The 27801-nt window shown below is 42.0% G+C and overlaps 1 long non-coding RNA gene across 2 annotated transcripts; it reads right to left on the reverse strand.

Annotated features, from left to right (window-relative positions):
* Positions 1-1335: 1335 nt before the first annotated feature.
* On the reverse strand, positions 1336-19313 carry LOC137477582 (uncharacterized). Of its 2 annotated transcripts, XR_011001063.1 has the most exons (4): positions 19082-19313; positions 12348-12450; positions 6045-6193; positions 1336-1709 (listed from the first exon to the last, which is right to left on the reverse strand). It is a non-coding gene; the product is annotated as an uncharacterized lncRNA (long non-coding RNA). The 2 variants fall into 2 exon arrangements; XR_011001064.1 differs by lacking the exon at positions 12348-12450.
* Positions 19314-27801: the final 8488 nt, after the last annotated feature.

Below are 27801 nucleotides of genomic sequence, written 5' to 3' on the forward strand. Positions count from 1 at the left end.
AGGTACACATCAGCTGCAAAACGAGCTCAGGACCACACAGGACCTGCAGAGGCTTTGTGGGGTGGTTTATGGCAATAGCAGAAAGTCACCAGCAGAATTTTCTCGCTCCATTTTGTGCAGTGTAACTTAATGGCATTATCGACATCTTCTGTGATATACATCCTGTGATCAGTGCAATTACTGCATGTCATCACCACTGTAAATTTACCCAGCCTGAAACCATTTTAAACTTAAACTGCATACTTAAGAACTACTATCCACCTCCTCTTTGTAAATTAGCTGTATGATTTATCTGTGGGAACCATTTCAAAAAGTATACATTCAGAAATACATATACCACATGATGTCTTTTCCATATGGCATCTCATAATTATTTTGCTGTGTGTGAACATGATGAAAACAGTTTCATAATTCTCTAAGGGTTAGGGTAAATTATTTCAATTAGACATATTTCAGAGCAAACATTACCTTAGGGTTTATTAATAATAGTACCTGAGAAGGAACAGCTGCCTTTTAAGCAGCGAGAGCTGTCAGCTTCTCACTGCCCCCCTGTAGCACCCCTTTTGTGACTTTAAAAAAATGGTAGATTTTCTCATGCTTTACCTAAACAGAGAACTTGGCAGCAGAGACCTGGTTGTAATCCTCAGCAAGGGAGCTGGTGGGTGGATTTTTTTCTCTATAAACTCTTGTATAAACCACACCAGTCTCCTGGTATTTATTTTGTGTAATGTTGGAAATCATACACAGATCCAACAGGCTATGTAAAGGAGTTTTGTAACTTCCTGAAACTCTTTCAGGCAAAATCTTTTCTCCAACAGCAGTCCCAGGCTGTCAGGATAATATTGTCATTTTTTAAGGGCAAGGTTCCTCAACTATTTGTAATAGGATAGCTTTGAAAAGACAAAATGCAAATCTAAATTAGATCAGCAAATTCTTAGGAATTGTTGTTGGAATTATTAAAAAGAAAATTAGCTCCATTGTCAGAGCTTATGGACTGTTTTGCAAGCTTGCAAGGCAGTTTTCTGTGTTGTGTTCCTTATTTAGTTGTTTTTATATATCAAAACTCTAAAATTCTGGGCCTTGATTTTGAAGGACCCTTCAAAATTGTGTGGGAATACCCCTCTGCTCAGATCAGCCCACCTGCTTTGATGCTCCACACAAGTTCATCTCCCTCTTTGCAAGGAACACTTTAATAACTCACAAATGCCTAAGGATCCGTGTAAACCCCCAAATCTGAAAGGGAAGTGTGCTGAGAGCCAGCCAAGGAACAGGCATGGAAAATCTCTGCCTCTCCTCACCCTCCACAGCGTGCAGAGGGGTGAGTGAATTGACCCTGAATGCACAGTCACTAAAGCTGGGTTGAAAAAAGGGACAGACTTACGTCTGCTGGCTAATAAATAATGCAGGTACAATCTCACAGAGGGCTGGTGTGACTGAGCACTTGCTACAACCTGTGGGCTGCAGGAAAAGTGTTGTGGAGCTGCAGCTCTCAGTCAGAGTGGGAGGTGAGGGCATCAGCCCTCCCCAAAATCCTGCTTATCCCAGCCTCACGCTTGGAAGAGGGATGAAAGCACCCAGCACGGGAAAAGCAGAAGTTTAAACTGAAATACCTCTAGTAAGAGTTGAACTTACTGAGTTTTAAAATTAGTGTGTTGAGAAATCAATTCTCACCTTGGCTGCCAGTCTTTGATCCAGCAATGCTTGTGTGCCTGTGGGGAGTGGGATTCTCATTTAGTTTATCAATTCCACCACAAATATTTACACACACACACAAAAATAGCACAAAAAATGAGAAAGAGCGTGTACTTATATGCAGAACTGTAGGTGTTACACACAGAATCACAGAATGGTTTGGTTTGGAGGGCACATTAAAGACCATCCAGTCCCACCCTCTGCCACAGGCAGGGACACCTTCCACTATCCCAGGTTGCTCCAAGCCCCATCCAGCCTGGCCTTGCACACTTCCAGGGATGTGCAAACCCATGAAAGCCAATTCCAGGCTATCCAAAATGCTCAGTTATCACCCGGCCAAACATGATTCTTCCATGACATCATTAACATACTTTCATCTTTTCATTTCAACCACAAGCGGAAAAAAGCATTTCCAAACAGAAAAGAAAAACTGATATGTAAAAGGAATTCAAGCTATAGAATATTTCCTTTTGATTCAGGTCCTAGTATTTTTGCCTGGCTCAAGTTCAGGAAGATCTATAACTTTGCTGAGTAATTTCCAAAGCCCCTTGCCTGTGTCTTTGCTCAGGAACACCTTTAGCTCTGGAATTGCTACTTTAAATATGAGGGAAGGCATTTGCTCCTCTGCTATCTCTGGTGCAGTGAAGCCCGTGGATTTATACAGAGGTTTTTGCCTGTCCCTTCTCCAGGAGGACCCAGACAGGTCCCAGCCCCTCACGGACCTTCAGCACTGGGTGCTCCATACTAAAAAGTTCTGGGTCAGATTCTCTGTGTCCTACTCCAGTGTGTAGAAACCCATAAGAAGTGAAGAAATGGGAATTCTAAGCTGAAACCTCTTTAATAAATTGAATAAACAATCTTCTGCGTAATGTTTGGACTTTGAAAGTGGTTTTTGGTTCGGGGAAGAATATACTCCCAATCAAGGAAACTTCTAATCTCTTTCCCCATGTCATCCAAGGAGGGGACTGACCTCTGGCCTTTGCTTTCCTCTCTACTTAATTCCTTTATTTTTTCTCCTTCACTCACTCACTCACTCACTCACTCCCTAACCAGGCAATCTGTGTTACAGTTCACGTGCTGCTACATTTTTCAAAATCCCACCGTTTTCTGGGTTCAATTCTTTTTGAGCAGCTCTCCTGAAGCTTTCACACATTGGCCCTGACTGCCAGACCTTTTCTTCCTTAACCACTTGCCAATTCACTGGCTTATTTCAATCCAATTTAATAGAGAGGTAGAAGTCCTGAAGATAATTAAATTCCTGTAACTTCTGTAAATATTGGCAGCTGGAGACAGGTAGGGGAATGAAAACAGGGCCTCTGCCCCAGCAAAAACTGTAGTCATAGGTTTAGCTTGGATATTAGGAAAAAATTCTTCACCAAAAGGGTTGTCCAGGGCAGTGGGGGAGTCCCCATCCCCCCAAGGGATTTAACAGCCACATGGATGTGGCACTTAAGGACATGGCCTTGTGGTGGCAGGGCTCAGGAATGGTTGGGCCCGATCATCTCAGGGAGATTTTCCAACCTAAGCATTTCTAGGAGGCTCTATAGGAGCATTTCTGCTGGGCTGGGCTCAGACAAGAGGTAAATGTGACACACAGCACCTGGGGGAAACTGAGGCACTCTGGTGGAAGATGGCCGTGTTCAGGTTCTTCTTATTGAAAGATGAAGGATCCGAACACTGAATCTGCAGTGGCAATGAGACTTCAGGAATTCTGCATCTCAGGCTGCAATGTTAATTTTGCTTCTCCTTCCCACAAGTGCTGATTCTCAAGTCCCAGTTTCACCTAATTTCTGCAGAAGTGTATAAGAACTGATGTGGCACCTGGTACCCAGGGAGGAGACTCTAATTTCAGATTCAAAATGTTGTCCTCAGCCTGTAGTTTTTGAATCTGAAAGCTAATGACGGCAACACAGCGAGTATTTGTATTGTTATGTGTCTTTACAACCACCTCTGGCTCAGGACACGGCTTGTGCTGCTCTCATACCTGTTCACAACATCATTGCATAAGTGACTTGTGTATAAACTTGTGCTCAGCAGTTGCACAATATCCTTTATTGGCAATGGGATTCGGCTGGGAGTCAGGAGACAAACTTCCATCTGTTAGCAAAAGGTTGTGGGGCTGTGAAAAGTTTTTTTTTTTTTTTTTTCCTTCTCTGTCCTTCTTTTCTCTCCCACACTTTGTCTTTTTCATTAGTTGGAGCTAAAAGTCCTTGAGCAGAAAGGCCTCTTTTTGCACCAGATGTTTGCATGAGCCTAACACATTGGGAGCATTTCTTAGTTCAGGTCCAGATGGGCTATTGCAAAGAAGATAATATCAAGACTAGCAAATACTGATGTTCTTATGTCTATATGACAACATCACCTTTGAAATGGGAACACTTGTCTGTATACGTTATGAGAAAACATTTTTACTTGCATATTTAGCTGTAACAGCCCCACTGAAGTGCAAACATAAGATCTTAAAAGTACCTCCATCAAAATTAAAGGACAGCCTGACAGAGATCAAACTTGTTTTTTGCAAAGAGATTAATAATCTTGCGGCATCTAAGATTTTGCCATGCCTGTCTTGTTTCTGTTTCTCTTGCTCTGAGAGAAAGGCTGGACCTCTCCTGAATGTTGTCTAATGCCCATGAGCTTGGCTCAAGACCCATCTATAAATTTCATTTTCCTTTTAAATGGACGAAATTTTCCTTGACGAAGGTGATTATCAGGTATTAAAGGCTAAGCTTATAATAAATTTGTGAATTAGTAAGCTTATTTCTTAACTAGTCAAAACCAAATCCCTCTTGCTCGTACCTTGTTAATGCTGGCATCACGTGCTATCGTATCTCTGGAATTTAATCATTTTTCAGGGTAAAAAAATCCCAAGCAGAGATATTTGCCCACTGAAATGAGCCAGGGTGGCCAGGTTACTCCCCATAACATGGGGTTCTTTTAAGATTTTTTTTTTAAAATTTAATCCCAAAAGGCTTTTATTTTGTGTCAACTCGTACAATAAAGTTCTCTTTTATGAGGCTGACTTCGCTCATGTGTTGTTAGCGCACTTAATTAAACTCTGAAATGCTCAATTCTTTCTGGGCCCCTAATTCTGCTCTATACAAACATTGCTGTGTACCCTCAACGAGGGAAAGTCAATGTAATTCGACACAAATTTCAAAGACCTCCCCAAAGCGTTTGTTTGTGTGTTGGGCAAAGGAGAGGGGAGGGAAAGAGTTGGATCCTGGCCTTGGAGCTGCCCCCGTTTTGAAGGTGAGGACCATCTGAAGCGCTTGGACCCGCTTCTAAATCCCCCTGCAGTCTGGAAGCACGGCTTGACTCCGGTCCAGCTGTACCCAAAAGCAGGGATAAATTATGCATGTGAGGGGCTGCAACAGCCTTCACATTAAATATTGATCTGCTGGTGCTGTGCCACGCTGCGAGCCCAAGCATCTCCAGATCCACCTGTCTGCTCCGCGGTGACGGCCGCTCCCGCAGGACAGGCTCTGGCGTGGCACACAAAGCCTCCCGTCTCAAATAGGTGGGTCCAGAGCAAATTTCCTCAGCTTAATTTATTCCACACCCTTGCTAGCATAACAAGTGTTCCTCAGCCTCTGTGGATATGTATTCGAGAGGGAGCTGTCTGTCTACATTTGATTTTACATTTCCTTCGGCTGGTTCAGAGATCCATAAGCAAAACCTGGCACCTGGGGACATCCAAGAGGATTGTGAATTCATAAACAATAGATGGGTTACAGCCAGACATACCTTAACATTTTAATCTCTGGCAGATAGGGTTTGGAAAAGTGCTTTTGGGTAGCTCTGTGTAATAGATTTATTCACCTGTATATGTATTTTACTTGACCGTTTCTGAGCAGAAGGATGTCATAGGGGTGAGGAAACAAAAAGTCTCTTCCAAGGGTGGCCACCTGCACTCTCCCATTGCTGGCCTGGCAGAGCTACCTTTCAGCCAGCTGGGCCACTAGAGCACATGCAACACCATTTTCAAAGGAGGGACTGAGCACATCATCCAACAAGAGTAAGGATAAACCTCTTTCCAATCCCACCCCAGCAACTTTTGATCTCAGCCTCCTGCAGTAGGGGCCATATCTTGGAAATGCCTGTAGCCTAGAGAACAGATCACACCCTTACAAGCCTTCCTTCCCACATCTTTCCTCCAGCCTCCAACATAAAATGGCCATTTTTTGATCTGGAGGAATTTCTGCAGCCACAAACTACCTATGACCTCTATGGGTACTGCTGCCCTAAGAGATGGGCAAACTGCACCCAATATGACCTGGGTTTCAGGCACCAAAAATAAAAAAAAAAATTATCCTTCCTAAGCTCTACCTCCCATCCTGCAGCAGTTCTCCTACCTCCAGACACAGGCCCTCGAGGTCCATCAGAATACTGGAGGCAGATGTCTTCTCCAGCCCACTTGCTTGTCTCATCCACTTGTCAATGTGCGCCTTGTAAAGGTGCTGACGTTTGTTTGAGACATCAAAACTGTAAGACTGAATCAGACCTGTGAAGAATACGAATAACTGTGAGTGTTAAGTAATTTTCCTAACGTGAAATAACTGTAAGCAGTTTTCCCTGCATTCGTGCATTACATCCAAATTTCTAAGTTATAGTGAGTCATCAAAACCATTTCCAATTATTTTATTAGATACTCCAAACAAGAATCTGAGCAGCCTGACCACATAAGAAAAGCTGGAAGGGTTAAAGTAGGGAACTTAATAGCTCACTTTAGTTAAGCATTTCCAGTTAAGTCACATATTGAAGTTTTTCCACACCTGAAAACATAGAATCTTACTGAAAATTACTTAGTAAAGAATTAGTGTGGCATGCCCATTGACTAGGTATTCCAACCAGATGGAAACCTCTTACATGCTCAGCCTTTACTGGATTTCCTTTCTTCCTTTTTATCATAATTGCAACAAAGCCAAGAAGGCACAAAATTGGAGAAAACAATGCAATAAAGAAAAAATAGGAGAATCATACCTTCTTATTATTTTTACAGGAAGATTTGGGTTTAACTCTTGGGAGGAGACTCAGCTCAAATGACATTTCCACACAACCAGTACATCCTCTCCTATCTGCTTCAATGAGCTGGGTTCAAAATAGCTGAATAGCAATAACTACCAGGCCAGTTGTGGATCTGACATTCAGAATTAAGCAGATGGCAAGCACAAAAATACAGTCTGGGTTAAATACTGACCACATTTGCCAGAAGCACAGACAGAGAAACCCCAGCCACATCCAGATCATAGGCAGAGCACATCCAGATCCACCAAAACAGTGAGAGCAGAATTCAGTATAAATTATTCTGTGCTAATAGTACATGGACATCTGACAGTATTTTTCTTTTCATGCCCTGCTTTTTTTTTTTTTTCTTTTTTTTTTTTTTTTTCCTTCAAAAGGATGGAATTTCACTCTGTACCGGACAGTTTGGCCAAGAGCTTTTTCCCAAATGGATGCAATCCCCTTTCTGATGTGAGTGCCTAACACCAGTCTCCTGCCACTCCATCCAGCCACGCTGCCCCCGCGGCGCTGCCGGGTAGGAGGTGATATTTAAAGCCATGCCAATGGAACACAACAGGGGATAGGCAGAGCACAGGCAACAGAAGGAGGATTTTGCAAGAGCTCGCTGGGTCACGATAAACTCCTTCTCTGGCCACATCCAGTGTCCAGCCCGTATGTCTGAAGATCTTTGCTGGAAAGCCTTTGTTATTTATTTGGAAATTTACTGTGGCTGTGGTTTAACTCTGTGTTTTGGAGCTGTTCTTTAATTGACATCGGGCACTTCATCCTCCATAAACAACAGTCAAAGGAGGACAGCGAGGCAGGTGATCAATACCACTGGATGACCCAGTCTCTATAAGAAGGTTACTGATACATCAAAAATTTCTGCTGAAGAAGAGAAAGCAAGTGCACAAGAGCTGTATTTATGAGGTTAAGAAAATCCTACCTTTGGCTAAGCATCAGTAAAAGCCTCGCAGAGAAACTTCTTTGTTTCTGGCACAAATAAATATTTATTATTGCACTGGGGAAAAAAGTACTCTCACAAAGCCTAACTATTTTAATAAAAAATTTAATATGTTTATTTCTTCCAGACAGGAGATAAAAAGCTGTCAGAGAAATAATGGCTTAAATTACAGTGAGATGTTTCCTTGCCTAATCTTTCTCTTTCTTCTTTCCCAAAAATCTACGTGGCATGCTCAGAAATTTTTTTAGTGAGAAATGTCAAGGAAACACTTTATGGTAAGTGGCTGCTCTCTATTAATTCTTTTGTTATTAAATGTGGGAACATTAATTACCATTAATCATTTTGGCTCTAGTATAGATTTCCCACAATAAATTCTTTAAACACATATACAAACCCTATAATCTAATCAAGTAATTTTCTTCTACCTACTTGGAAGGGAGAAAACAGCAAGACTGTTATTGTTACTTCTATTTTTTTTAATTCTGAGGAGGCGGAGGAGAAACTGGCAATGGGACCTCTATTGGAACAGAGAAAAACCCAATAACTATTCCTACAGGCAGTGTATGTGCTTCTCAATAATAATCATGCCTTAGAAGAGGTAAAGTGCCTTAATAAAATGCAAAGAAATTCAGCAAGGAAGAGATTTATGCAGCTCTAAGTCATCAAGAAAACATATTTCTCTGCAAAAGCAAAGTTGATAATGAAACTTTGTTTTTCCTTGAGAAAATAAAAAGTAATACCTGAATTAATTCTGCAGCAATTAGCAAGGTGCTTCCTAATGTAGCTGTGATACAACCCACATTCCCAGTGCCCACGATAAAGTTCACATTTAGTGATGTAAACGTAAGTTTATTGAGATAAAGAAGAAATGTGAAGCTGCAAATAGAGGTTTCTGTTGTCAAGGTAGTCACGGGAGCTTGTGCTCTCTTGTTTTTCACAGGGTAACATTGGGCTGCTGAACTCTTTTTCAACCTGCCATCACCGGATTCCCAGATTTTCACACTGGCAGGTGCATTTTTTAAACCACAGCGGGTAATTCTGCACAATAACATTGTCATTACTCCTCAGAAGCCCTAATTTGAATAAACATGATGAATGAATACACTGCATTTCTCAGAACAAACAAGCTGCAACCTCCAGCTTAAGCACAGAAGCCACGGTGTGACTGATTAAGTATGGATGCTGCTTGCCAAATCTCACTTTCACTTTTAAACTTGTAATTGTTCCCAGAATGAAGTTTCCATAATGAACAGTTAAAGCCATTTACCTCAAATATTGATTTACAGCTGGAGGCCTTGCATTAAAACGTGTCTTAGGCACTTTGGGCCTTTACCACCAGTCAAGGTCTGTGCGGGCAGAGGAGAATAACGCTGTGAGGATTCCTTTCACTGGGATGTGATCCACAGGTTGCACTCCAAAGTCCACAGTCATTCATCCAAAATCCAGCAGCTAAATAATACATCCACATCCCAGCAGCTCCTCAAGTCCTTTCACCTCATGTTAAACTCTTTAGTCCATCCATGCACAAGTTTAACAAACAGGTTTTAATCTCTCCACTCATGCCTTTCCCCACTCCAGACACTGTTTCTGCCTCGAAGCTTCAACTTTTCTGGAGTATCTGATTTCCTCCACAAATTTCCTTGGGCTCTGGTGTCCTTTCAGTCTTCTCTCAAGGCATTGTAGACACAGAACATTTAATATAAAACTCAGCCTTCTAAGAAAAGATAGCAAAACTTTACTTCTCTTTTTTATTTTTTTCTTCCAGAAACTCCCTGAACTGACATAACACTTCACAGCTGGGTCAATTCCTATATCATATCCTATTTCCTTTCCTAAATCTGTTGCCTCTGCAGACGGCAAACCACTTCTTCCAGCAGGCAGCTCAAAAGTATTTTCAAGTAACCTGCAGCTGCTGAGCTGCTCCAGGGGGTCTAGACCATCTATGTGAGATGATACATGGATGTTCCCACTCTTTCCTTAATAAAATCCTCTAGAGGGGAAATAATGAGGGTCATCACAGGTTATATAAATTCCTTACTGATGGAAATAAATTCAAAAAGAATAGTAGTTGCCAGAGATGCACAGAATCTTTGTGGAGAACGTCAACAGAGGTGCAGTCCTTGTGGACACTGGAGCAGCCTGCCCAGGGCAGTGGTGGAGTCCCCATCCCTGGAGGGGTCTAAAAGCTGTGTGGATGTGGCCCCTGGGGACATGGGTCAGTGGTGGCCTTGGCAGTGCTGGGGAATGGTTGGACTCTATAACCTTAGAGGGCTTTTCCAACCTTAATATAACAATAAACCCCACTGTTTGCCAAAGCATTGCTGGGAAAACCTGACTTCCCATCTGCTCGGCAGAGAAATCACACCGAGGCCCCTCCAGTAACGTGCCAGCGCGTGGATCTAAAAAGGCAGGAATGTGCAAAACCTCCTTTTCACCCCTTCCATCCACCAGCAGAGCTGAGGGTAACCTACTTTCCCCCAGGAGTCCCTGTGCTTGTGAGGAGCACAGGCACAATGGCAGGGAGCACACGGCGCTACCTCACACACATCGTTTGGTAACGTTTTAGCACCCAAGTACCCGGCATCCCACGGCTTTCCCTCCTCCCAGGATGTCATGCAGTTATTGACATTGACAGAACCAGGTTAACAGAGAATAAAGGAACACTGCAAATTCTTGTCCCTAGCAGGAGGGATTGAATAATTGCCTTTTTTCCCCCCTTTCTGATTTTTTTTTTTTTTTCCTTCCTGGTGTAAAAGTTCTCAAGCTCTGGACAACAACAGGTTGCAATACAGGTTGTTTCACACCACGCTGAAAATGTGCTTTGCATTTTGCACCCTGATAGCCTGGACCCCTCTCAAAATGACTCAGTAAAGAGGTAAAATCTGAGGTATCATTTTCTTCAGCTGTATAAACCCCAGCATTTTTAGAAAATATAATCGGAGATCACATATCATACCTGTGCTATAAGAAAAAGAATGAAATAAAATCCAAATTTTGAAAAGAAATACAGAGTTTTCTTAATTTGTCAATTTATCACAATTTATGCCACAGATAGTGAAAACTACTCTTGTCTCAATATTAGTCAGACAGAAAAGAAAAAAAAAATAAAAGAACTGTAATATTTACCAGCACTGCATTTTTAGTAAGTTTAGTCATCTTATTCAAATCTTTTTCACTAGATTATCATCACTTTCTGGGGAAAAAAAATAAAAATGAAAATAAAAATGAAAAATCCAAACATTTCCAGTTTCTGCTGTAGAAGAGACAAAATGCCTGTGACTTAGAGAACCTGTCACAAGTTATAAGCGTAAATAGCACAGTTTTATATCTTCGGGAATAACTTCAAATACACAGAACAGCCCCCTGGTTTTAATCTTATTTTTTCCCTTAATAATTGACCTACATAAGCAACCAAATCCTTGGTACATTGTAGTGGCATAATTTAAATTTCTCTTACGTGTACTGTAGAGTTGTCACTGAGGTCCCTAACCAATCATTATGGAAGACTGAGGGCTGGAGTGATGCTCTGGTTGCCGCACTATTTAGGGGGAGGAAAAAAAAGGGAAGCAATAATAAAAAAAAAAAAAAAACAAAAAAAACCCTCTAGAAATGAACAACCTGGTGGAGATTTCAATCCATTAGCAGCATTGAGCTTGCCAGTTCTGTACTGCAGCATTTGACAAGGCTCTGAGCCAGAGATTAAGGCACGTCTCCTGAGGAAGGAAAAGAACAGGAGCTTCCACACTTCATTAAGGATATGTTTTATTTGCAAACTGCCAACCCACAGAGTGGCACTGACTTTTGGGTCATGGAAAAGGTTGCAGTTGTGCACTTGAGCCGTGCCAAGCTGACTTGGATAATAATCCTAAAAAAAGCAAATCAAAGAAAAATGATAAGGAAAATAGGGAAATCCACTATTGCAAACCACCTAAAATAGGACTTGAAATGTAACTTGTGCTCCAGTCAGGATTTTCCTCCTCAAAAATCGTCCTAAAGCAGGACAAGAGCCCAAAACAACAGGGAGCAGTTAACTACAAAATGCATATTCAGGCTGTATATTTTTTTTATAATTTAAATATACATTCTCAGATTTATTTCACAGTGATTGCTATAAAAAAAATGTTAATATCCCTATTGAATCGAGCCTTATCTCTATTTGATGCTTTGCCAAAGACTGTACTAACATTCCACAACTGTACATATTTTTTTTTGCTAAGCTATTGTTGTTTTTTCCTGGCTTGTTTTTCAAAATCCAAATAGAAATACGTAGTTTATATGGTTTAGAGCATAAATCATAAATCACTTGTCATAAAGGGCCAGTTCTTGGAGTCTTTATTTGTTATTTGCACTGGCAATTTCCCAATAATTCTCACAAGGAGTAGAATTTGAATAAAGACATGGTTACCAGTAAAGGTAAATTTTCTCTCTTCTAGGAAAAAAAGCTTTAACAATAATATTCTGGGTGTAGGTTCCAGATCCTCTGCACTGACATCAACAAGATAATTTGAAATGAAAGGTGCTCAATGGCTAAAGGTAAGAAAGAAGAGTGCCCATGGGACCGTCACTGGGAAGCTGGCCTAAGAAGACATAAATTATATTTCTGGAATGTCCATGACCTATTTCCTTGGATTTGAAAAGCTCCAATAGTGATGACCAACGAAGCTGTGATTTGTTCTGCCTGTGCACCCACCTGGTCCAGTTGCAAACACCACTGCAGACACTGCAAAAGTGGCAGAGGTGAAGGTGTAGCTCTACCAAGACCAAAGCTTATGGCTCTGCATCACCTTTGGTGCCTAAAGAAACCAAAGCAGTTACTTTTATTTTTAATCTGCAGCTGAAAGAAAACCATTTATGGACAGAAAATGCTTCTGCTCTGTGTCCTTCAATAGTTAAGAAAATATGAATTTGATTACCTATTGCTGCACAGAACAGCAGTAATTTTTAAAGTACTTCAAGCTCAATCACCTTGATGGAATTTCTCTTTATCTTTTTCTTTTTTTTTTAATGGATGCAGATCTCAGGGTATTTTCATTTAACATGCATTTACCAACCACAGTTGACTGGTGGTTCTCCCCTGTTGAGCTTCCTGATTTTCCCCATTTCACCACCTTTAATGACATTTTCAGCTAGAACTGGTACTTTCTGTGCAGCCCAAAATGACAAGATGTCATGGGAGCCATAACTGGCAGCAAAAGTAGCACCCTGGCTCAGCCCAGGCAAAGGCTCTGGGAAGCATCTTTAATGAGATCAATGGAATTTTTGCTTTGCTTTGCCTCTCCTCTCTGTTAGAGTCATGCAGAGCAGGGAAAGTCAACAGCTGCAAAGATATTGGTCTTTTTTTGGTCTTCTCCATTCAGGATAACCAAATCTGTGATCTTTGAAGGAACAGTTAAACTATTTGTAAAGCTGAAGTGGATAAAATCATGAGCCAAAATAAAATGTTCACCCAGAGCAGAATCATGGCATCTCCTCAGTCTTAGGAGTTGAGAGAGAATCAGTGATTGGGAAAAATATCAAAAGCTTACAAGAGAGAACTTTTGAACTGTTGGCCAATTTTGCTTTGCTCCTATAAATTTTCTTCACTTGCCATGTTCCGCTTGCATGAAAAAAAAGAACAAACAACTGACAACAAAAACACCAAACCTATAACCATTAGTTAGCTCTGTGGTGAGGTGTTTGTCTGCCAACCTGAGGTCAGAAGCAGAGCTGGGATCCCAAAAACGAGGCTTTGTATTATAGCATTGTATTTTTGATGCGGTATTTGAGAGTCAATTACTGTTTCCATTATAAACCCTGTTTTCCAAGGGCTTATACCTCAACCAATTTCATTTTCATCATGCTCAACTTGGCATATGAGCATTATGGGTTCACAATTTTTAAATAGACTAAATGAGGTTGGCCCATTTTTAGATACAGAGTAGTCAGAAACTGTCAGTTGGTTTTCATTTTTATTCTTTGAATTTCACAAACTGAACTGTAGTTTCACTTTTAGAACTACATTACTTCAGAGAATTAGTCTCTGTGGCTCTGTCTGATACCTCTCAGCACTTCTAAAAAAAATTTAATTGCATTTTTTTTTGTAAATAAAAAAGCCTTTTGACAAATTCTCCCTTTAAGAGCTGATTTTCTTTGTGCAATTTCAGATGCCGAAGCTCCCAAGCCATATGTCCCTACAGAGGCTGATGCACATCAAGCCACTTTTACAGCTGAGAAGTGGATTTTAGCCCAGTAACTTACCTCATTTTGGAAAACAGGGGGCAATGCATCAATTCAGAGGTCAACATCTCCAGTCATAATCTTTCCGGTGACTTCAGAAAGCTTTGGACCTGAGAGACCTGGAGGAATTGTCTCACTGTTTCCCCCACCAATGACTCAAGGTTGACTGTGCAACGTGGGGCAGAGGGAGGGCTGTCTCCTGGGCCAGGTGAAGCCCAGAACAGAGTGTACCCTTGATAGAGACTGAAATCCAGATGGCCACTGGCTGCTGAGCCCTCCATCTGGGGCTGCGTGTCACTCAGTAATTGCACACAGCAGATGCTAATTGCTTAAAAGCTACTTCAGCTTAGAAAACTCACTTTGCCAAGGCCACGACGAATATTTTTCTTTGACTTCAATTTCCATGCATTCCTTCCACCTGAATTTCCTGCATTTTTTTCTATTAATTGAAGATAGCTGGAATCACAGGGCAATGACACAAAAGTTTCACAATTTGGCTGTAGAACTGTTGGACTGACTCATATTCTGTTCATCCCTGTGAACGCCTGTTTCTGGAGAAAAGGTTTGTTTCGTCTGAAGTGCAAAGAACTCAAACTTCATTCTTACTAGAAAGGTTTCTGGTATTTTTCCCCAACAGAGCTGCTCTTAGTCTAAAATCAGAGCAGAGTTTGCTCTCTATGAGCCAGATCTCTACTTTAAGTTGACCAATAAAACCTTTAACTTCTAAAACACAATTCCACATAATTTTTTTATTTTTTTTTTTTTTTTTTTTTTTACAAATCATTCTTAGAGTACACCGGTAAGATCTGTCAGTTGGAACACACTAATTTGCTTCATTGGGAAAATGAATCACAACAAAGTTGTTACTCACCCAGAGCCACACAGAGGATCAGGGTCAGAGACAGGAGGAGAAAAAACATTCCAATTCCCACTGCCGTGGGTTGCTTCCCCAACACAGAAACTGAGCAGAAACCTATTAGATTCTAGTCCAAACTTTGCCATTGGCAATTGTTTTCAATAAGTTCTAGGACAAATCACTACTTCTCACTCATTCTGGAGGAACTCACACGATTTTGTCACCTCTCCTTACATCCCCTATCGCAGCAAGGTGAGGCACCATGCCAGTAGGCAACACCAAGATCCACCACTGCTACAGTTTACATCATACTGTCAGGTGGAGCCAACTTTTTCCACATGTGATTGACAGGATGCATTTCAGGGGTGGAATGCAGAGTTTTGGGCTGCCATCTTCCCTTTCACCATCTGTGTAGGATCACCACGGGCTGTATATGCAGAGAGTGCTTGCCCAGATCATGTTTTTGTGAACACTGACAAGAAGAACTTTCTTGAAAGCTATCAAAGGCCTCCTCATTATCCTTTATGGGCTGTGTAGAAAATGTCTCCACTATTAGACATTTAACTGGAGTGTAGCAGAATGATTTTGCTGGCCCCCTCCAGTTCTTCGAGTAAAAGCTCTGTTCATAATCAGTTTCTGCTTTTTTTAATGACCCTCAAGAGGTCCCTTCTGGTACACTTCAGTTCCCTTTCTAGTGTCCCATTGATTTTACAGACTTTAGGAACTTGCTCTTAACCTTCTGTTTTTTCCCTGGATCACTGCTGAATGATTAGGCACTACACAGCCCTTTGTTACCCAGTACACTGAGAGTGATATCTGGAGAATTAAAACACCAGTTACAATAACATTTGCTGGGGAAAGAGACTGTTCTTCTCTCAGGGCTATTGACCCCATTTATGTGCATGATTTTCTAAGAGGACAAGAATGACTTCAGACTCAAGGAAAAAATACAGGACGGTCTGCTTGAGCACAAGATTGAAATCCACTCAAGAGCCTATGCTTGTACTCTGAATTTCAGCAGCAGCAGAAGTGAAAGCATTTAGTGTTGGGAAGGGCAGGCCAGAGCCTGGAATATGGTGGGCAGTGTGCAAGAATAAAAAGTAGAGATTAAAGAAAAGGATTTTAAAGGATTTTCCAACTAAAGTGTTTCCAGTTATCTGATTTGATTCACATGGAGCCACAGCAGTGCCAAAAATGTATGCTTGTTGGGTTTTTTTGAAGCTGGAGAAGTTTGAGAATTACTTCTTAAGACATTCCAGGTAAATTCAAAGAGAGGGATGCTTGATGCAAGGACATCCTCCTAACCACAGAATAGCAGTGCCACAGGCTGTGATTAAATGTGCTGTTCCTCCCAGAGATTCTGATCCTTCTCAGATGCTCTCATTCCACCCAAATCCTGGTGCAGGAATCATAGAATGGTTTGGGTTGGAAGGGACCTTAAAATCATCTGATTCCAACCCCCCCCTCACTATGAGCAGTGACTTTCCCATGCAATTTTAGGGCTTTTTTCTTTACCATGCCCTCTCCCAAGTACCCCATCAAACTTTTTCAAGGTAGATCAGTTCTTTGAAAAAGATAAAGGACCGAGCTCTGATATCATCCTACAAACTTCCTCATTCCCCCACAAGATTTTCCCAGGAGGGTGAAGTTCAGGAAACTCCATTTGCATCAACAGGTTTGAGCCAGAGTGCAGAGACAGCTGCTGCCCAATTACCGCCCGCCCTCGGCTGGCTGAAAGATGCTGGGAGGGGGGCAAAAATAAAAAAAAAAAACAGCCAAGCTTAAAACCAGAGAAAGAAATCTCACCGTTGTTGTGGTTGTTGAGATGCCAGCTGAAAAGGAATCATTATAAAGAGGCTGATACTTTCAGGGGAAACAGAGGACTCACCCGAATGATCCCAGTTAAGGGCCTTAACAGAGAGGCGGCTTTAACGGCTCTTTGGAACTGGTGAGTCTCCCTGCTTGGCTGGGTTTGAATTGTGTGTTACTGCAGTAACATCTCACAAACAGGGACACCCCTCCTCTAAAAAACTGTTTGGTCCCGAAATAGCAAGGCAATTTAGCAATATTTTGTATCAAGACAATTACATTGTAGTATTATTGTAGTCTTAGTACCTCATTAAAACAAAAAAATGTTAAATCCTTGTTTTGTTGAACACAAGAGATGAATAGTAAATATTGATTTAGAATGAATGCAAACATTTCCCTAGGAGTGGATAATTACAGCCTTTCTATGCAAAACACTTATATTTGAAGAAGCACTTCACTTACTTTGCCATGTGGTATACATTCTTTAGTACATTTTAAATTATACGTTGTCCTGGACAGTGTCTGCTCTGTAATTTCTTGTGTCTCTACACCAGAGTCAGTATGTAATTTTAAACTGCAAACTTTCTGCCAAGGAGAAGGGGAGAACAAGCTTAACTCTTTCCCTTAGCTGGGCTCAGAAATCAAATCAGACTGCACACAGAGTCCTACAACCAGCAAGCTCAGGGCTCGAGCAGCAAAGAACAAGTTTGGAATAGCTGGAATTTAACAAAGATGCTGCTCCCAGCACTCCTCGTTTTCACACGGCATATTCTGATTGCATCCGAGGCTCCATGTGCTCCAGTTTCCAGCCAGACAAGGAGTCCAAAAGTTTGAACAAAAAACTCAACTTCCAGAGAATTCACAAATGAACTGAACATGTGAAAAAGAGCACTGAAGTTAAGCACATTCAAATGTGTATCTCAAGGAAATAATTTATTCTACTTATTTTGGCATTAAGATGGGCAGTTCCTTTGCAGACTGACATGGGAGAGGCTCGGCTCTTTCTAAGGAGGGTCAGGCATCCACATGGTGCTTAGTGAAAGTAGAGGACAGAGCTTATACTCCGAACCCTACAGCCCTTGTCAGGCATTTTAAACCATGTATGTCTATTAGGTTGAAAAACTGGAATATAAATTCATAATCAGGCAACATGAATGTGAACACAATATGCCCCTAGTAACTTGAGAGATTAATCCAAATGAGTTATGAATTTTGTTATCTTATATAACCACAAGCACCCTCACTGCATATATTTCATGGACCATGTTTTCCAAACCTGGGACCTTGCACCTAAATTACTTTTTTTTTCCATAAATATTCAAGCCCTCATCTCCCCATCCCACAACTGAGACAAGCTTAAATGGATATTTAAACTCATCCTAGTTTAAGCAGCATTTAAGGATGCATTTAGAGCCCCTTGACACGTCATGCAAGGAGAGGGTTCCGTGTGCTGCTGGATGCAGAAACTTCAGGTCCCACAGAAGATTAGAGACTGTGGTTAATTCGTTGTAGTAATGAGCAGAGCAATGGTACTCAAAGGAAGAGCAAAGAAGCATTGAATGTGATTCCAGACATTGACCACAAATTGCATTGACTAACCCAGCACAGCCCTGGCAGGAGGTTCTTACATGTGCCATATCCTCTGGATATCTCCAACTTTTTCTGTAAAACTTACAGAGCTGCCTGTAACTACAGGACAAGAGCAAACTGCCTCAGGCTGTGCCAGGGGAGGTTTGAGTTGGACATTGGGAAGAATTTCTCCACTGAAAGGGTGGTCAAGCTGCCCAGGTGGAGTCACCATCCCTGGAGATGTCTGAGGAATGACAGGATGTGGCACTCAGTGCTCTGGTTTAATTGATGAGTTGGACATCAGTCAGATGTTGGATTCAGTGATGCTGGATGTCTTTTCCAACCTTAATGATTTTATGTTCTATGATTCTGCAAGTCTTACATGCACACATGTACACTGGCACATTCATGTTTGCTCACAAAGCTCATCCCAGTGTTACTCCTGCTGGATTTTTAGCCAGGGAACCCATTGAGTATCTACTACTGTCCAAAGGAGTTAAATACAGGTTTAAGGAAATATCGTTGTATTAGGGCAGAGGTGGAGGGAGGGGAAAGAAACTAGATAAATTTTAAATAAAATATTTCAAAATAATTCCCTGGATGGGGGAAAAGGGGAGAATGAACCAAAAAAAAAAAAAAAAAAAAAAAAAAGCAGCATATCAAAATACATCAAGTTCTAAACTGAAACAGCCAAAGATTGCTGGGAAAAGCAATGAAATGCTGATGCCCCTTATTTTCCCCAAGATCTTTCTCATGAGCCTCACACACTTCACCCACCACCAAACCCTTTCCACACTGAGGTTTTATCCGGCAGCTGATCATAAGGAGACACATTTCCCTAACGTGTGCTTCCTTAGGCACAGCTTTGTACTTCCCAAGAAGCTTAGCAGAGCATTAAGGCAAGAGACTTCAATCCTGTGGGCAAAGTTATGTGTCTACAAGGAAAATATTCAACCTCTCCACTTGGCACCTACCCCTGTGCTATTTGGAGGCAGCCCCATCTCCACAGCAGCACCCAGGATATTCCTGCTCAGAGCGACTGAAGAAACCTTCCACTGGAATTTGCTAGCTTTAAAATTGCCTCTTCCCTTTGCCCCCTATTCCATGGATTTTCATAACCATAGGGGAAAAGAAGACACGAGATAAAAATAAGTGCGGCCACTGCGGATCCAAAATCAAGGGGAAAGTGTCAGGGCAGTGTTTTTCTTTGGGTTTTAGTGGAGACAAAATAACTGAAACTACTAGGAAAGATAACGTATGACTAAGAAAATTCCCTGAGCAATCAGAGGATGTGTTTTCAGCTTTTTTACATTCTAGTTTTATTTTCTCACAGCAATGAAATAGGATGAGATTGGAGTCCCATGACCAAGCTGGCACAATCCACGCACCCTACCTGGATAATCACGGACTGTAAATCATCATTTTATAAGAATTTAACTTTTCAGCTTCCAACATAATCAAACGTGGTGGCGAGGGGGGCCACTAATCATGACAAAAAATATACTTCAGCTTCTTTCTTGAAGTGCCAACTCCAATAAGTTCTCCGAGCAAAATTAAATGCATGCTCTTATTCCAAACCACAGTTTCCCCCTGGGATGGCCCAATCTCAAGTGGGGGCTGAAAGGCCAGTTGAACCACAGCCCAGGGTTACACCCATTTTTGCAGTTTTTTTTAACTACTGCATGTAGTATAAATTGTATCCCAGCCCACTCAGTGACTGTGCTTTCCAGCATTGGTAATAAAAAAAGATGTCTTCATAGTTTCCACATTCCAGCACTAACGAGTGAGCCAGTCCATATCTTCCCTCCGTTTCTCACAGTTTTGTGTTTGTTTGTTTTAAAGGCTTCTCTGCAAAGCCAAGGGCAGAAAAGAAAGAAAGATCTGGTGTGTGGCGTGACGGTTGGCACCGAGTCTGAGAACAGTAACAAAGAGTCATTTTAGAGCAGAAATTAAAGTGGAAAAGACCCATTAGTCCATGTGCTGCGTGTCCCTGCCAGTGCGAGGGTGCTCTACAGAGCGATGCTTTTCCGCAGGCTCAGCACCAAGCTCCCCTCTCCTGCCACCAACGCCGAAATCGCAACATTCCAGCACAAAACGCAGCCCTCGACATCCCAAACCCTCAGAGAGGGAGGTCCACCTCCTGAAGCCTCCCAGAGACCGAGCATCTCCTCTCCAATGCCGCAGGGGGCTGGGAGGACCCTGGCCTGGCCTGTCCTCCAGCAAAGGAGCCGGTCGTGGTGTCGGCGTGCCAGCTGCTGCCCTGCCACCACACTGGCCAAAGCAAACATCACACCATGCAAATTTATAACAAAAAGTGGAGCAGAGGCCAAGCACAATGCCCTCCTGGTGGGAGGAAGTGTGGAGACAAGACTTTTTCCTTTTTTTTTTCCCCTCCCCCTTCCTCTTGGAAGGGAGGAGAAATGCTCCTTGGCTCCTCACTGTGAAATACAGCAGTGGCAGGGGAAAGGGAGCAAATCCAGGCACTGGCTTCTGCAGATATCGATCTCTGTGCACTCTGAAGTGGATTGTGACCCTTGGCAACCTCACCCCCAGCCAGAGAGCGGGGTCAGGGAAGACTATCTGAGATGGAAATAGCCATTTTAGTCACTTTTTAACCCTGCAGTCCCTCAGCAGGGTATGAAATGCTGGAGATCGTGCAGGTTGTGCAACACAAGGCAAGTGCTGCAGCAGGCTGGGCAAATTGGAAGGAAAGGGTGGAGTGGGGTCAAATTTTTCCATCCCGGCTCCCAGATCATCTCCAGAAAGCTGATGGCATAGAGGGGAGTTAGAAAGGGTGAAGTCCTTTGCCTATGGCATGAGTCAAATGTAGAGGCAAAAGAGAAGAGTGGAAGCACGAATGGATTCACACTATTGCAAAAAAAAAAAAAAAAAAAAAAAAAAAAAAAAAAAAAAAAAAAGAGTAATTTTATATTTTAACAATACTGGCACTCAGGAAAGATGCAGTTCTTGAAAGCTGTCATGTGTTTGGGACTCCAGTATTCCCCTCCAGACACATCCATCCTCCATTCACAGGACTGATGGCCAACGCATTCAGGGCTAATTCGGCGCATTCCTGATCCCTGGGACCCGCTCTGCGTGTGCAGAAGAACTTCTCACAATGCAGGCAGTTGATCTACACACACTGCAGGCTTTGTCCAGGACTTCTCCATGTCAGGCATCCAAAGTGGAGCTGCTGAAGTCCGGAAACAGCCCAGACAAATAGCGAAAACACTATTTCTCTGTATGCAGAATATTTTTAAGCAGAATAAGGGCACTTGGATTATGCCGGCTGTGTAGGGGAACAACCTTAGAAGTCCACTATGAGAATGTAAGCACTCAGCAGACAGGCCAGCCAGGGAACAAGCCTCTGTATCAAAGGATAATTGAGGCTAGGAGAAGCAAATCCGAATTTCCTAAGCACGGAGAGGGCTCACAGGACTGGTGGAGATGGTACTTACCATACGAAAGTGTTAACAAGCAGTGAAAGAACTGAAGCGCATCTAATTAAAAATGCATACCAAGGCATAAAGACAGAGTATAAGAGTAAACAAATGGCAGAGACCAGATTTGTTTGCAATAAATGAAGAGGAAAACACCACACAATGCAAACTCATCCAGCACAGAGGATATGGAGGGAGGCGGGCAGGGAAAGGCACCACTCTGCAAAAACCTCCCAAAGCAAAGTACAAGGCAAGAGAAAAGCACGTGGTGCACTCAAGCATGGATGAGGGGAGACAAAGGGCTGGAACTGGCTCCAAGACACCATCCCTGGTAGGAATATTTGCCGTTTCCAAACAGGTACCACACTGCAATATGGTTAGACCAAAAGATGCTGCCAAGCAGAGCTCCAGCTCAGCATATGAACAGGCCACCACAGGACACAAAACAAAACAAGGCTTTATGGGAAACAGTACAATTTAATATTTCTGCTGTAAAATATCTAGAAATAGGCAGGAAGATACTGATTTTGTCCAGGAGGTTGGGGATGTAATGAAAGAGTCACTTCTGTTTAACTGGCTGGATGCACAGAGTTTGTGGCTATTTATATAAGTGGCACTGCCCCATCTGCCCTGGATTTTCAGAAACAAAAATGTCTTCAAATCTTAGAATGATTTGAGTTGGAGGGGACCTTTAAGCTCATCTGTTCCCACCTTTGCCATGGCCAGAGACACCTTCCACCATCCCAGGTTGCTCCAAGCCCTATCCAGCCTGGCCCTGGACACTTCCATGGGGGTCCAGGGGCAGCCACAGCTTCTCTGGGCACCCTGTGCCAAGGCCTGCCCACTCTCACAGGGAAGATGTGCCATTAGAAGAGCTCTTGCATCCAGAAAATACTGACACCCCACACTGTTGGTGTGTTCATCATTCCTGATTCTGAACAACACTGGAAAACAAAGCCCAGACACTCTGCCAAGACTTGCTATGTCACACCTTAACCACAAGGAAAACATGGGCTTTCCAGGGCCAGCAGGCACTCAGGCCCATTGGCAGCAGCTTGTCCTCTCTTCCCTCACCCCAGTGACAAAGCCACCTTTCTTTATTCAATAATTTTCTCTCTTTTGGGTCCTGCAGCACTGAACAATGGTGATCACACCATTTCCCAGAAGCAGCGTTTGCTTGATTACTGCAGAGCACTGTCATCTGTTTGTTTTTTCAACACATGATAGGCCACTGCCTTCATCCCCTTGGGATTCCCAGCCAAGCGCAGTTCCCATCCAAATGGGGATAAAAGTTCAATTTTATTTCACGGTTTTGTCTTCCTTACAACAAATCTTTTCTGACAGTGTTTTCTGACTGCTAAACTGTTCCGTTTTGAGCGATTGATCTAAAACATCTGTCTTTGAGATGAAAAGCCACATTGAAGGGTTACTGTGATGCTAGTCCAAAGGTGTGGAGGTGTTTGAACAGCAAACTAGTAAGTAACAGGAGGGAACTTTTAGGAAAACTCATGCACCTCACCACTTGGGTTTGCAGCATGCATCTTTCCCCAGAAAGTTTTGCCAACTGCCACATAATACAGGAAGTCGTGCTTCAAAATATTTAAGGTTGCATTTCTCACTATTTCCTCCTTATCGTTTATAAGACCCACATTTTAAAATGTCAGCCTACATATGGGAATGTTTAATCTCAAGGATGCTGATCCTTTGGGAAACTTTTTTAATCTTCTCCTAAAGTTGGGGGATTTGTTGGAGTTTTGTTTCCCCCCTTTGCTTCTCTCTTCTCTTAATGTTTTGCTTCTGTTTAGGCTGTACCTTGTTTCTTAGCTGCTTTTAAACCCCCCAGCCTCAAGCTGTTCTTCCCATAAAGAGGACTTATATACACCTCTTGTAATACAATTGAAGGCGGGAATATTACATTCCCCTGATATTTCAGTTTTCCAAGAAATACAACAAAATTATAAACCAGCAAATTTAACTCAGAACATTTAAACTGTGAAAGTTTGTGTGCAATGGATGCATGGTGTGAGTTCTGCAATGGGCCTGAATACCAGTCTCAATGTTTGGCATTAAATTTTAGTTTAAATTCCATTACTTCCGCTTGCCCATGTTACTGCATTTATTTTTAGTGTGTGTTCCTTACTGCCAATTTAAATTCATTTAATGTTAGGCACACCACGGTTTTTCAATACCTTTCTGTTATTTGGCTCTATAATTAGCTTTCCAAAATATTATTTATTTTATTTTAGTTAAGTTTTGGCAAGAAAGCAGGGGGCATGGGGAGTTCTTCAAGAACAAATTTACTACTGGCAACACTGTTAAGAAGGGCATGGAGACCAGCATCAGAAATCTATCTTATTCACAGAAAGGGCAAATCCACTGGGGATTAAGTGTAGCCCCTCTCCACCCTCCCCTTCCCTGTCCCCCTTGGCTACCCTCCATTTACCAGCTCAGACATGGAACTAGGACTTATTCCTTGATTCAGAAAAAGGAGCTATTAGAAGGCAACACCAGTTCTGAGTGTGCTGGACCCCGTCCAGGCAAAATTTGTTCATTTCTTAATAATAACAACATCACATCCTTCTAGGTCATTAATAAATAAAGGGTTTGGAGGGGCAATAAAAGGATTTTTCTTTTTTCATTTACAAAATGAAACTATTGCTATAAAGGCCCTACATAATTCACAGTAACCTGTGGTATCATAATAAAATGTGTTCCTTGGCCCCAAGATCATACAGTGCTTAAGAATATGTTTAACTGAGGCACTGAATAGGACTCTCATTTAGAAAAATAAAAAGAGATATTTCCCTGCCTTTCAGGAGAACATATGTGCCAACATTTAGATATTTGGGCACCTGTGCACCTTGACTCCTGGAAACAACCACAGTGAGGTCAGTGACAACCAAAAGTACAAGATTCTGCTTATTGAAGAAGATATTTTATGCAAAGCTTTCTTCAGCAAGCTCCTGATCACATCAGGAATGGACTTGAGATACCTTCCCCCGAAACACTAGTGGACCAAAAGGAGCAGCCATCTTTGACAAGTGTTTTAGACTTTCTCCTTCAGGCTAAAGGACCTGTCTGTGTGGATGGGAACAGCCCTGGACAACAAACAAAAAGCCAGTACACACAAAAAAAATCCATCAGCAGCTCCATAAGCTATAATGAAATAAATTCTATTTGCTGTCATGAAATTGAAAAATTATATAATGAAGAATATGTATGTGTGTATACATACATATATACATATATATATATATATATATATATATAGGCTGGACATCAACAGACACCCATCCCACATACCAATGCTGTTGTCTCTAGAATAGATCCTTCTGGAGTAGATAGTTTTCTGGGAATAGTTTTTTCCTCTATCTTCTGATAAAGACTGTTAAAAGCCATCTAGTCCAAACTCCTTCCAACAAACAGGGACATCTTTAACTAGACCAGGTAGCTCAGAGTCCCATCCAGCCTGACCAGAAGCAGGGCAGCTACCACTTCTTAGGACAACCTTCTTCAGTGTTTTACCTCCCTTATTAAAACTTCCTTATTTCCAAGCTAAACAAACCCCCTTTCAGTTTATCCCTCATCCTCCTATCACAACAGGCCCTGATAAAAATTTGCTCCCATCTTTCTTACGGGGGAAAATATGCACAGTCTTGACCTTTTATTGTCTGACAGCCTGAGGATATGGTGGACCCCCGTGCTGATCCTGAGGTGCCTGCTCTTCCCTTTGTTTCCTCCTCTGATGGAGCACTAATGAGTGCAATTATGTGTCTTTTGGATTATTAATCTACATGCAAGAATGCAGTCCTGAACCTTCAGAAAAAGCCATCCCACTCATAGTGGGATGACCATGATGAGTCCTGCCCTGCATCCAGCTCATCAGACCCTCCAGGAAGAGGTGAAGTTTCAGGGTGACAATGTGGCTGTGGAATGAGGTCAGCTGCTGCCTCTCCCAGTCTCACCTTTCCTGTGTGGAAAACAGGATGTCACTCAGTGATGTCTCATGCCTTTCCCCCAGTCAGACTGAGAAATGGGGACACTGCACATCCTCTTACACCACTCAGCTGCAAAACTGGTGTGGGGCTTTGAATAATTAACAGCAACGACCAGCCGTGGCTGCTTACAGGAGTCATCAAGAGAGATTAGCTGGAAGTAAGTACTGATGCTCTTAAACTTCTTATGTCTACAGCTGGCCTTGTTTTTTTCCTTCCTGTTTCATTTAGCACCAAATTCTCCAGGTGCTTACAGGGCAGAGCTGTACCAGGGGATGGTCCCTGCTGCCACCCCAGAGCTCAGTCCTGCTCAGGGGCTGCCCCACTGCATCTCTGCTCCCCACGTTGGAACAACTGCCCCAGCTCGATGCCTTCAAGTTCAAATTCCCTGGATTTTGTTTGCTGTGCCATAAAAAGGACATGGTAGCTGCAGTCCATCATGCTAAATCATTTTAGCACCTCCTTTACCCTACATAGACTTACAGTGCTGAGAGCACATTTGTATTTTTCTCCTGCTACTTTGGATTTATACAAAAAATGCCCCAATTTCCATTTATTTGTGACAGAATATTGCCTGTCTTCTTGTTTTATCTTTTCAGCTTAAGAAAAATAACATAGGACATGATCACCACTAACAAGACAGCACGTTCTATATAACTTCTCCCGCTGTGTTGTTTTATTTACCAGCTTTCAAATCCCTAACCTTCCTCTCTCCAACTTCCTTTTAAATGAAAGGATCCTCTTGTCTTTGTGAAGTTCTTATCATCTGCACTGGTTTGCGTGCTAAAGTTTCAGCATCCATTTAATCAGTGATGGTTATTCTGCCTAATGACTCCTATACCCCTGCTAATACTCTTTTATCTGGCTCTAATATTTTAAGATCTTGTCTAATATTAATGCTAAATGCTAATATTAAAGATTTGCCACTAATATTTTAAGCTCTTGCTGGTAGTGTACTAATGTTTGGGGAGGTGCTTGGGAGTTCATTGTATTGGAAGGACTGCTGGATAAATTCTAACAGCCTTTATGAGTATTGCATAGAAATCTAGGCAAAATAACTGGAATAGAGGTACAGGTTTTAGCAATTTATTTATGAGTATCCTGCCAGCACTGAGCTCAGAGTCAGGTTGAAAATGTATGTGTGTGTGGGCATGTGAGTGTGTGCCTCTCTGCATCTCTCAATAAACCAGGATAGAGAAAAATAATCCAAATAAACCAGGATAGAGAAAAAAAAAAACAAAAAAAAACAAAAAAAAAACAAAAAAAAAAAAAACCAAAACAAAAAACCAAAAAAAACCATTGTGAGGCAGGGGTGGGGGACACCTGCTGTCTCTCCCCCATCAGGTTCCAGGCAGTGCTGCCACTCCAGGTGATGGTACAGGGACAGGGAAGGAGGTGGCTGCTGTCCCACAGGAATCCCAGCCCTGAATGACAATTCTTTCAGTATTGCTTCTTCACCACTTTTTTCTATATACCTACAGACAGCCATGTTTATCTCTTGGCAATAGAACATCCTAAAGGTTTACAGAGAACTAGGAAAAAATATTTAAAAGAAAAAAATAAATTAAAACCTCCTGTATTTCAGTATCAGTTTATTGACACGAACCTCTGCCACATGCAAAGGGAGAACAGAATCCACTCTGCCTCTGAAGAACTACCTCCTCCACTAAAAATAAAATACAGTGCAGCATTTATTTCACCACAGTTTAAGAGTTAATGAAAGATTTGCACCTGTACAGCTGTTGCAGACTGAAACGAGCTTGTGGAGAGAATGTGTTTTCTGGTTGAGACAGTTGTAAATGCCTTGAGTAAAAACACTGAGGACTGCTAATGGATAGGTTTATTTTAAAGCATGCCATCTGCTATCAATCATAGAGAAGTATAGGAAGCAAGTTTGGCTGTGCTCCCTCCTTGTGAGCCTGATAAAGATAGGGCTGTGGTACTCTGGAACATTTAGTACTCAAGAGAATAAAACATCAAACCTACTCAGCAGCTCCACTAACAATAATAAAAATGCCTCTGCCTAAAGGTGACATTCTGAATTTACGATTATTTGTGTCTATAAAGTGTATTCTTTGGCTCCTGACTCATTCTGACTGTCTCACTACAAGAACAATACATTAAGCCTGCCTGAAGTAAATGGAAATCCTATCCTTTTATTAAACCAGCAGCCAGTACCTGAGATGTTCTTATGCCCTGTAGGACCCAAAGAAGGTTTTCTGCTCTGAGTGTTAATTCTTTTGGTAGGATTAAAGTCAA

The sequence above is a fragment of the Anomalospiza imberbis genome, chromosome 7 (genome assembly GCF_031753505.1).
Source record: "Anomalospiza imberbis isolate Cuckoo-Finch-1a 21T00152 chromosome 7, ASM3175350v1, whole genome shotgun sequence".
Lineage (NCBI taxonomy): Eukaryota > Metazoa > Chordata > Aves > Passeriformes > Viduidae > Anomalospiza > Anomalospiza imberbis.